Source organism: Dipodomys merriami, unplaced genomic scaffold (assembly GCF_024711535.1).
Source record: "Dipodomys merriami isolate MVZ:Mamm:240054 unplaced genomic scaffold, mDipMer1.0.p SCAF_14, whole genome shotgun sequence".
Taxonomy (NCBI): Eukaryota; Metazoa; Chordata; class Mammalia; order Rodentia; family Heteromyidae; genus Dipodomys; species Dipodomys merriami.
Window position 1 is genome coordinate 23,733,205 of NW_027202715.1, and position 12,375 is coordinate 23,745,579.

Consider the following 12,375-nt stretch of genomic DNA (forward strand, 5'->3'; position numbering starts at 1 on the left):
GCGATAGCTGTTTAGAATGCAATGTGGAAAAACTGCTGAAATACAACCTTGAAAATGTGGATGTATACTTTGTCTAGAACATTAAAAATAGCACATGATTTTTCTTAAATGGTGTAAGGAAATGAGAAATGTATATGTTCAGGGAATGTGTAAAATTACTGAAATAACTCAGAACCATGTAGTAGATTTTTAATAAATTCCTCAGTAGTTTGAAAAGTTTTAAAAAAGAAACATACTAGACAAGATTGTTAAATTTGATGAGGAAAAAAGCCACTTTTGTTTAATTTTTATTTGGCAAAATACTTAGCAAGTATGTTAAATATGAATATTTTAAAATGAAAAAATATTTTGAAGGCATTAAAATATTTCATATTTTAGAAAATGTGTTATAGTAGGTACTTTGAAATTTTTTAAAAAGGCAATTTGTTAAAAAGGATAGTTTATATTTTCTAATAATTAAAAAGCATACACATATTTTCTATTTTAGCTAGTTATCTCTCTAAAGTTTCCCTACATGCAGAGTAGCAATTAATATATCTAATTTGATCATTCCTTTGTTAACAGAATGTCTGGAAATGTAATTTAAAAGATGAGGTTTAGAGATGAAACTCAGAGGAAAGAGTGCTTGCCCAGCATTCATGTGTCCCTGAGTTCAGTTTTCAGTACTATTAAGAAGAAAACAAACTAGTTAAGTAAATAACCTATAAAAGATAAGAAAAAAGTGAATAAATGAGTTGAATCAATGACATTAAAAATATATTACTGAAAATGTCCATGAACTATAGTTTTGATAGAAAACTTTGAGAAGCCAAATAAATCATATTATCATTGTAGTTTGGAAAAGTATTTATTGGATATTTTGAGTTGCTAATACAAAAAAATTGAAGCCATGATTACTATGCTTTTTGATTTTTCAGTAGTTTCACCCGGAAATTGGTTTAAACTTGTCAGCCCTTATGTATGAATTTTGTATGAAGTCTCAAAATTAGTATCAAGTCATCAATACATGTGTCTTCAATATTATAGTTAAAGAATAAGCAGAACTTTAGACAGCATGTTTTATTGAAGGGAGTTAAGATGAAATTTGTGTCAATATATTGTGTTAATATACCGCTGGTTTTTATCAGGTGCCAGTGTTGTGTGCCTGATACCTCAACTGTTCAGGACACTGAGATCTACTAGATGATCAAGGTTCTAACCCAGCCAGTGTAGAAAAGTCTGTGAGACTTATCTCCATTAAATCATCAAAAAGATAGAGTTGTAGCACAAGTGGTAGAAAATTAGCCATGTACAAAATAGCTAAGAGATACTGCCTAGGTCCCTAAGTTCAAGCCTTAGAAATGTCACAAAAACAAATAAAATATTCTGCTAGTAAATATCATTTAATATTCATTCTTGAAGTTTTAGAAGGTTTTTTTGAGATTCTTTTAACCTCAAAATAAAGTTAATTGTATTTTAAACTTAATTTCTTTTATACAAACAGTAGGTGTACATTACAAAGAAATTTGGAAGATACTGAGTGTGAAGTAGAAAATTACTATCATTTTAATCCCACTATCCAGAGAAAGCCAACTTATTCTTTGGTGCATTATCATTCTGCAATTAAGTTTTAAGAAATTTTTTAGTGTGGAAAAATATATTTAACATTTGACATACAAATTTGTATATGTGTGTGTATGTGTCTTTGAATTCAAGGCTTTTGCATTGTTGTGCATTTATCACAACCTTAATTCACAAAACTTTTTATCATGAAAAACTGAAATGCATTAAAGAGAAATTCCCTAAACCACCTTCCTGGCATCTACTATTCTATTCCTTGTCTCTATGAAGTTAAATACTCTAAATATCATATTTAATTTATAATATATTTATATACATATATCTAGATCTATTTGTGATACCTTATTCCTTTATAATTGTCATAATGTCTTCAAGGTTCAATAGCTGTTATAATCTTGGTGTGTTGCCAGGCACCGGTGGCTCACACCTTAATCCTAGCTACTCAGGAGGCTGAGATCTGAGGATCACGGTTCAAAGCTGGCCCGGGCAACAAAGCTGGCCCGGGCAAGAAAGTCCGTGAAACTCTTTATCTCCAATAAACCACCAAAAAACCGGAAGTGGTGCTGTAGCTCAAGTGGTAGAGTGCTAGCCATGAGCTGAAGAGCTGAGGGAAAGTGCTCAGGCCCAGAGCTCAAGCCCCACGACCGACCAAAAAAAAAAAACCATATACATATATATATATTTTTTTCTTGGTGTGAATATGAATATTTAAGTTCCTGTTTTCAATTCTCCTAGGTTTATACCTAGGAGTGAAAGTTTTTGATTATATTATAATTTTATTTTTAATTTTTAAAGACACTCATTACTGTTTTCTAAAGTGACTACATCATTTTATATTTCTTTTCTTTTACTTTTTTCTTTTTTTGTTTTTGGTCGGTCGTGGGGCCTGCTCTTGGCCTGGGCGCTATACCTCAGCTCTTCAGCTGTAGACCAGAGTTCTACCACTTGAGCCTCAGCCCCACTTCTAGCTTTTTCTGCTTATGTGGTGCTAAGGAATTGAACCGAGGGCCTCATGCATGCAAGGCAAGCACTCTACCACTGAGCCACCTTCCCATCCCTCATTTTATATTTCTAACAGAAGTGCACAAAGACTTCAATTTCTCTATATCTCTGCTAGATATTTTCTGTGTGTTACAGATATTTTTGGATTAGCAAAATTTGAAATGTTTACTTTCTCCTTGAGTTCTACAAGTTCTTGGTGTTTTCTAGATATTCATCTCTTATAGGATACAATTTTCTTTCATTTTGGGAAGATAATGTCTTTTGATTCCCAAAGAGTTTTTTTTTTTTTTTTTTTTTTTTTTTTTTTTTTTTTCTTGGTTGGTTGTGGGACCTGAACTCTGGGCTTGGGTGCTCGCCCTGAATTCTTCAGCTCCAGGCTAGCCCTCTACCATTTGAGCCACAGTGCCATTTCTGCTTATGTGGTGCTGAGGAGTAGAACCCAGGGCCTCATACATGCAAGGCAAGCACTCTACCATTAAGCCACCTTCCCAGACAAGTTTTGCTTTTATGAACAAAAACAAAGCAACCAGAAAAAAAAAATTCTCTTGATAAATCCAATGTCATGAAGATTTCCCTTCTTTTCTCCTTAAGTTATAGTTTGAGATCACATATTTGGGCATTTTATTAATTGAAGTTTTCATATGTGATGTAATATAACTTACTATTTTTATATGAGGATATTAATTTGTTGAGAAGGTTGTTTTTATCCCTGTTGAATGGTCTTGGTACTTTTGTCAAAAACAGTTTGTCAGCCAGGCGCTGGTGGCTCATACCGTAATCCTAGCTACTCAGAAGGCTACTCTGAGTAGCTACTCTGAGGATCTTGGTTCAAAGCCAGCGGGGCAGGAAAGTCCATGAGACTCTTACCTCCAATTAACTACCAGAAAACTGGAAGTGACACTGGCAGAGTGCTAGCTTTGAGCTGAAGAGCTCAGGGACAGGGCCCTGGGCTGGCTCAGAGTTCAAGCCACATGACCGATGGGAAAAAAAAAAAAGAAAGTTTGTCTAAGCATCCAGGAGTAATGGCTAGTGCTTGCCTGTAATCCTAGTATTCAGGCTTAGTAGGAAAATAGTAAGTTTGAGGCCAGCCTGAGCTACCATGTTTTGGCTTTGTGTCAAAAACTTTTTTTCCAATATATGTCAGCAATTTGTTTCTGGGTTTTGTTCTGTTTTCATTGGCTGTGTATTTCCTTCTTTCTTACTTTTGCTTTATAAAGTAAATTGTGGAATAAAGAAATCTTTATCAGGATTCTTCTCACTGTTTCCTAGACATTTCATGTAAATTTAATGAGATTTAATATAAAAAATAGGAATGACCTTCTCCAGATAACACTTAAAATTGGATATATATTGAATTTATAGATGTTATGGGTAGTATACATCTTGACATCATCAAGTCTTCCAGTTAAACATGGAAATATCTTCCTTTTTCTTGTGTTTATATTTTATTTTCATTCAGTGATAGTTTTCACCTTCTTTGGTAATTCTTATGTAATTTAATTCATTTCAGCCGTATTTTCAAAATGTACATGATCCCCCACTCCACCCCCCCTTTTTTTTGGTCAGTTGTGGGGCCTGAGCTCTGGGCCTGGGTGCTGTCCCTCAGCTCTTCAGCTCAAGGATAGCGCTCTGCCATTTGAGCCACAGCACCACTTCCAGCATTTTCTGCTTATGTGGTGCTGAGGAATCAAACCCAGGGCCTCATGCATGCAAGGCAAGCGCTCTACCATTTAGTCACCTTCCCAGCCTCCATGCCACCCTTAAAAAAAAAATGCCAGTACTTGGGATTGAACTCAAGGCCTGCATGCTGTCTCTTAGCTTTTTCACTAAAGGCTGACACTCTGCCACTTCAGCACTTTAGGCTTTTTGGTGATAAATTGGAGGTAAGAGTCTCTTAGACTTTGCTGTCTGGACTTTCTTTGAACTTTCATTCTCAAATCTCAGCCTCCTGGGTAGCTAAGATTATAGTTGTGAGCCACCTGCTCCTGGATTCCAGCTTTGTGCTTTATGTTTAAGATTTCTTTGACTTGTCAGTCTTGTATAGGTTCATTTGTACCTGACTTTTTTTTTTTTTTTTTACCTTTTTTTGGGGCGGGTGGGGGGGTTGGTCCTGGGGCTTGAACTCTGGGCTTGGGCTCTGTCCCTGCACTCTTCAGCTCAAGGTGAGCGCTCTACCGCTTGAGCCACAGCACCACTTCCGGTTTTCTAGTGGTTTATTGGAGAGAAGAGTCTCATAGACTTTCCTGCCCTGGCTGGCTTTGAACCACGAGCCTCAGATCTCAGCCTCCTGAGTAGCTAGGATTACAGGCGGGAGCCTCCGGCGCCTGGCTTAAACTGGGGTTTTGAGGTCATTCTTTTCCCTATCTTTCCCTCCCCCTCCTCCTCTACTCCTCCCCCCCTATCTTTCTTTCCTGCCCTGACTTTGAATGAAGATCCTGGGATCTCAGCCTTCTTGAGTAGCTAGGATTACAGACTTACAGATATGAGCCACCAGCATCCAACTAAGTTCTGCCTTTTTGTTTGCTAGTCAGGTGCTGTACCACTTGAGCCAGTACTTCTAAACTTTGATGACTTTTTTAGTTAATTTTAGTTAGTATTGTTTATATAATTAACAAATTGAAATGAAATTATTTTTGTGGGTTAATATCATGTTACTTAATTACCATCTTAGTGGTAGACATTCTTGTCTTTCTTTTAAGCAATAGTATTGAAAGTCCCACTGAGAAAATTAGATAAAAAGACATAAAGGCATCTAAATCAAAGGAAGAGGTTCAGTTATATTTATAAGATCTGTGAACTTACAGAAATCTTGATAAAGATTCTTCCCAAATACTGCTAGACCTGATAAATGGATTTGGCAAAGTAACAAGATACAAGGTTTCTATGAAAAAAATCTTTTTAAAAGCCGTTATTGACGGTATTAAAATTGGAGACTTATTAGTTTTAAATAATAATTTATTTTAAACTTTTCTCCTGAATAATTTAAAGCATTGTTTTTTGCTTTGATTGGTTCTGAGGCTTGAGCTCAGAGCCTGGGCACTGTCTTGAGCCTTTTTTGCTCAAGCTTGGCACAGTACTACTTGGGCCACAGCTCCACTTCCAGCTTTTTGGTAGTTAATTGGAGATCAGAATCTCATGTACTTTCTGTTCATGCTGACTTTGAACCTTGATCCTCAGATCTTAAGTCTCCTGAGTAGCTAGGATTATAGGTGTCTGCCACTGCCACCCAGCTGAAGATAGTTTTTAGTGGTGCATAATATTAAAATACTGTTTTCTTAGTGTTAAGGCATTTAATTACTATCAATTTGCACAATATTTAACTGATAACTATCACTGTATGTTTGATTATTTTTAAAATGTGTATGCATTGTAGTAGAATTACTGTTCAAAGAGTATGAACTTGAAAATCCACAAAAATCAAAGAGTCTTCTGATACTTAAACAGATTGTTGAAATGTTGTCACTGACTGGTATTGCCCCAGTCAGTATATGATTGTTTTCATCTTATTACCTCCTCAGAAATGTTACTTATTTTCAGGCTATCTTATTTTAAATCTAACAAACTATAAAAACAGAAGAAATAGATCTTAAGAGTTTTAAAATGTTATTACTCTTCCTGTTAACTGGTTATTTTACTATAATATTTAATTGGTTTAAATTATATTTCTTTAATTGGATAATTTTTTGTGTGTTTTAGCAGTTTGTATTCTTGTGAATTATTTTCCAGTTCTTACTGGGTTTTGTTATGGGTATTATAATTGTTATGAGCTTTCTTTATATTACCATAGATCTTCAAACCCTTTGTGTTTTCTACTTTGTTCAACAATTGTTTGATAGTAAATCCTTTTGAATATTTTCAAAGAAATTCTAATTTTCAAAGAAAGTCTGTCCATTAGTTCAAACAGGATGTGCATTGCTGCCTTCCTATCTATGATGCCTTTCTCCCTCCTTTCCCTTCTTTTCTCCTTCCCTACTTTGCCCCTTTCTTCCTTTTCTTATTTCCCTGCCTCACTCCCTTTTCCTGTTGCTATTGTAAAAATTAATAAGTGACATGGGACTGTTTTATAAAAGCTAAGAAAGTAAATTATATATATATATATATATATATATATATATATGGTTTACATGAACACATTCATTCTGTTCATTAAAATGATATTTAAGGATATTTATAAGTAGCAGTTATGAAGTTTAGAATTTTAAAATTACTATAGCAAAATGAAGTAACATCTGCAAGTTTTAGAACTTTGGGGGATATGTACACAAAATAGATACAGAAATGAAGCACAGTGAAAACTAATACTTTGTCTTTAATTTTCTACAAATTTAGTGTTTCTTAATTTGATGCACATGATATTTTGCATATGATATTTGCTTCATGGGTTTTTTTGTACTTGAACATGTTTGTATTTTATAATTTTCCTAATTTCATTCCTCCTGTGGTACCTGTTAAACATTAAATGCTAGTTATGTTATTATGTCTACCTCTTATTTCTACAAATCAGTAAAAACCAGCAGTTTACCGGCTGGTCTTTTTACACATAACAGGACAAAAAAAATCCTGTTTTCTCAGAAGTCTATTCTAAAGTTTATATTTAAATTTTAATAGTAAATTAATATTTTTGACAAATCATGGACATAAATATTGAGTTTACTTCTCTGGAACTATCTCTTCATCTTTCTAAGATATAATTGGTATATAATTTATTGGAGCACCACATTTGACTGTGGTTGATATAACTAAAATGTTTTCTTATTTTTTTGTTTGGTCCTGTATGATCAGGGTACCACCTGAGGCCATTCTAATGATGTAGGCTGAGGTAACTTACAGGACGTGGCTTACATCGTGTAAGTTACTTAACACATTGTTAAATTTCATTAATTTTTTTTATAAAGTAAAATATTTGTGTAAGCAAACATTTATCTGTACCAGAGAAAGAAAATGTTGGCAATCATAATTGAAAACAACGAGTCTACCTACCTAACTGGGTTAGGGCCCTGGCTCCATCTCCTTTAGGAAAACCTTCTGTGGGGAGTGGGGCTTCGACCCTAACCCGGCTGGGCTGTAATACTGCTGCATTTTCTAAAGGGCAGAGTTTTCTACTACTTTTCTGCTGGCCCAGCCTTCCAGAACACCCCAACCAGAATTAATTTCACCACTCTGTGCTCCTGTAGAACTTTGTACATGTTTTAACAACCAGTACATCCTGCTTTGTATTATACTTATTTGTTTGCATGTCTGTCTTCATCTTCTAGATTGTAAGTTCTTTGAGGACAGGAATCATGTCGTAGTCATCTTTGTATGTTTCCAAGGAGTCTAGTTCAGTTTCTTACTATCATAGACAGTGAAAAAATGCTTATTTTATTAATCACTTATTTTAAAGTGATAAATGGATTGCAGTCTAGCTGTTGAACAAAATAGTAGGACTTAGAGCATGTTTCCTGACATTTAATTTATGCTAAAGTCAAAGCACAGGAAAGCAAAATCAGCCAGGTATAGTTAAATGATTTTAAAAGATATAGACAATGGTTTTAAAAGATATAGACAAAAGCAAATACTAAACAACTTACAGTGCTCACATTCTAATAAAATAAAAAATGGAGCCAGGCGCTGGTGGCTCACACCTGTAATCCTAGCTACACAGGAGGCTGAGATCTGAGATTCACAATTTAAAGTCAGCCAAGGGCTCGGAAGTCTGTGAGACTTAAACTCCTATAAACTACTCATAAAAAGGTGGAAGTGACACTGTGGCTGAAGTGGTAGACCACTAGCCTTCAGCACAGAGAGGCTCAAGAATAGCACCCAGGTCCTGAGTTCAGCCCCAGGACCAGCAAAAAAATAAATAAATAAAAAATTTAAATAAAAGTGGATACCTTAGACTTTGAAAATGAGGAAACTTAAAATTATATGAAGACTATTTTTAAAATGTGAAAGGAAGGAATGGACTTCTTCACAGAAGAACTTTTAACTGACTTTGATAATTTGTCGAGTTTCTGGGATGTTTTAATATACTCATAATTTCTTCCTAGTATAAGTTATGGAATTATGAAGATATCATAAAATATATCTTAATTTATTTCTTTTACTTATTTGCCTTATTTGAATGCATTTTAATTACTATCTATACTAAAAGAAATCCTCTCAAAGAGGAATTTATTTCTTCTTTAGACCAAACTCCTCTAATCCTGTTATATTGTCAAATTGAATTAGGTTAGGACTTCAACTAGTTTATTAAAATGTGAAGTTATGCCCCATTCCAAATGAGAAATGAACTTTGAAATAGGTTCATTTATAGGTTTTCACAGGTTCCAGAATTAGACTTACTGTATAGATTTTTTGTACTTTTAGTAAATAGTGACATAGAAGTAATGACCATATGACCAACCATAAGATTATTTTTTGTGCAAGTATAACACTTTCAGATACTAAGTTATGTACAATAAAGTGTTAATCTTTCTTAAATGATAAAATATAATACTGGCAAGTATGGTAACGTATAAGCACACATATTCGTGTTTCATGGATTACAGAATGACATTGTTTGGAAAGTATTTTGTTGTAAGAAACCATAAAGAAGTGCATACTCTTTGATTCACTAATTCTTAGTAAATTATACTTGAAGAAAAAAAAATTAGAATACAAAATGTTGTTCAGTTAACATTTTTGTCAGAAAACTCATGAAATAGACATTATAACAGGAACAAAAACAAAAGATACATTTATTTACTTTTAAGACTGCTGTCATTCTAGTCTTACTAACAGAAGAGAAAAGGGAAGCAGCTTGATGCCTGATGATATCTGAATGTTTTAAAATTAATTAGGGATGCTTTGGAGCTTTAAAAATAATAACATAGCCAAGTACTGGTGGCTCATGCCTAGAATCCTAGCTATTGAGGAGATTGAGATCTGAGGATCTTGGTTCAAAGCCAACTCAAGCAGGAAAATCTGTGAGACTCGTATCTCCAATTAACTACCAAAAAAAAACAGAAGTGGAGCTGAGTCAAATAGTAGTGATCTAGATGCTAAAAAAGACGCTCAGGGACAGTGCCTAAGCCCTGAATTCAAGCCCTAGGATGACTACCACACAAACACACACAGACATTCACACTCAAAATTTATGCAGCAAGATGCAGTAGCTTAGTCCTGTAATCCTAGTGACCTGAGAGGCTGAGATCAGGAGTATGTTTTAGGCCAGCACTGGTCAAGTTCATGATACCCTCATCTCAGCCAGTAAAAGCTGGGATGTGTTGGAGCATACTTGCCATCCCAGCTAAACCAGAAGTTAAATGACAAAATTTTAGTCCAGGCCAACCCAGGCAAGCAGTGAGACCCATTTGAAAAATAACAAAAACAATTAGACGAGAGATGTGGCTCAAGTAGTAAGAGCATTCAGTCTAATTAAGCATAGGTCCTGAGTTCAAACCTTAGTACTGTCTCTTATCCTCCCCGCCAAAATGCTTTTAGTATGGAGAAATAAAGGTGTTAAGTATTAAAAACACAAGTTCTGAATATGTCATCATATATTTAGAAAGTGCAATGGAGTAATGAATACACATAGTTTTTAGAAAAGATAGGTAGTAGGAATTTGCCTGATAAGATTTCATCTTTATAAAAAAGAGGGGAGGGGTGAGAAGGTGGCTCAGTGGTAGAGCGCTTGCCTTGCATCCATAAGCCCTGGTTCGATTCCTCAGTGCCACATAAGCAGAAAAAAAAAAGCCAGAAGTGGTGTTGTGGCTCAAGGGGTAGAGTGCTACCCTTGAGCTGAAGAGCTGAGGGCCCAGGCCCAGAGTTCAGGCCCCACGACCGGATAAATAAATAAATAAAATAAAAAAGAGGGGAAAGATTTCCTAGCTAGTGGTGACTTGTAATCATAGCTACTCAGGAGGCTGAGATCTAAGGATTTTGGTTTGAAGCCACTCCAGGCAGAAAAATCTGAGATTCTTATCTGAGATTCTTATCTTCAATTAATCAGCAAAAATTGAGAAGTGGAGTTTTGATTCATATGGTAGAATACACCAGCCTTTAGGGGAAAAGCCAAGCAAGAAGCAGAACCCTATGTTCAAGCCTCAGTACTGGTACGCATGCACACACACACACAACATCAAAAGATTTCCCAACAAATTGGGAATTTTAATACAATGTTTTGCTGTATAGTTCATTCCTTAAATGCATTACTTTTGCAGACTTATTTAGGGTTATGGTTATATATTTTGATAGCTAATTTATTGTGTTAATGCAGTTATTTATATCTTGTCAATAATATAGTAAAGAGAATTAAAACTTCATAATTAAAATTACAGTTTGACAAAGTAAAACATAATGAATTTTGCTTCTATCTGATTAACTTGTTTGCTTGTAGATTTGGATGTGTTGATAACAGTTTAAAAATCTTGTTTCTGATTCAGTGTCAGAGTTAGAAAAGAGAACCTTAGCAGTTATCAGGAAGGCAGTGCAATATATTAAGAATATGTTAGTTTTTATATCAGACTTCCTGGTTCAAATTCTAACTGCCATTTACCATTAATATATGGATTAAGCTATATTATTTATTCTTTGCATGTTTCACTGTATATAATACTACTTGTATAAGAGTCACAAATTAAGGCAATGTGTAAATAAAATTTCAGTCTCTCTTTGCAATTAGTTTTGTCATATATAGTACAGTTTGAAGGGAATCTTCCTATGAACACTCAATTTCTAACACAAATTTCAATATTGAGAGCTTCCAGAACCATTCTCCACTTTGTAAAAATACTCATGTGTACAGTTTATTGCAAAGAGAACATACAAATTTAAAAATTCAGTAATCAGAAGAGTTTCATAGCCTGCAGAGAGATCTCTCTAGGAAAGATCTGAGTGTGGAACTTTTAGTCATTCATTCTTTCTCTGTGGAGTCATAAATAGTGTGTTACCATCTTCTGTCTATAATGTGGTAATGACCAACTGAAGAAATTTAACTTTTTCTGTTCATGGGTTTTTAATGCATCTATGAACATGCTATTTACATGCATTAGCTCTAGTATTCTCTCCAGTGTTCAACTACCTTTAGTTATCACTTCCTCTAGAGATTGGAATTGATAACTGGAAGTACCAAAGTCACTTTTGCAAATCATATTGTTAAATTACTCAGTGGCCAAAGTCTCTTAAGCAAACAAATATGAAGAAGGACATTTCAGAGGCCTGGAGGTAGTTTTTTATAATTTTGTCTGGATAAGTACACTGAGCATAAATTTCTATGGCAGTCACAGCAGTCTATGAATATATTCGTCCCTCAATATCCAAGGATTGTTTTTAGGATCCTAGCAGATGCCAATTGACAGATGCTTGTCTCTTATATAAAATGGTATATTTACATAAAACTGTGACACCAACTGTAAACCAACTGTAAATACCTAATATGATTTATATGCCATGAAAATAGCTATTTGGACAATACATTTAGGGAATGATATTACAAGGGAAAAGTTACTAAGGCTTCACTTATTCCCCCCCCCCCAAATATTCTGTTTGTATTTGATTGATTCCATAATTCAGAACTCATGAATATGGAAGTCCTGATTTTTAGAGGTACCACCGTACAATAGGGATAGATTTAAGGAAATAGCTAATATGTCTTATAAAGTCATTATATACATTTTTCTTGATCTACCACACATTTGTCTAATGACAGACTTTTATCAGTTGTACCTTCTGAGGAAGCTTTAACTTAACTAAATCTCTTGATGGGCTTGATTATCAATATTAGTATTCCAGTAAGACTTCCTTAAATAAATTAAGTGAATCTTAACCATCAGTGTTAGTCCTATGCCCTAT

General features: G+C 34.5%; 1 protein-coding gene across 3 annotated transcripts in view; it reads left to right on the top strand.

Moving 5' to 3' along the window:
• Positions 1–12,375, top strand: part of Jmjd1c (jumonji domain containing 1C) — a 184,539-nt gene that overhangs the window by 55,656 nt on the left and 116,508 nt on the right. The window lies entirely within an intron of this gene.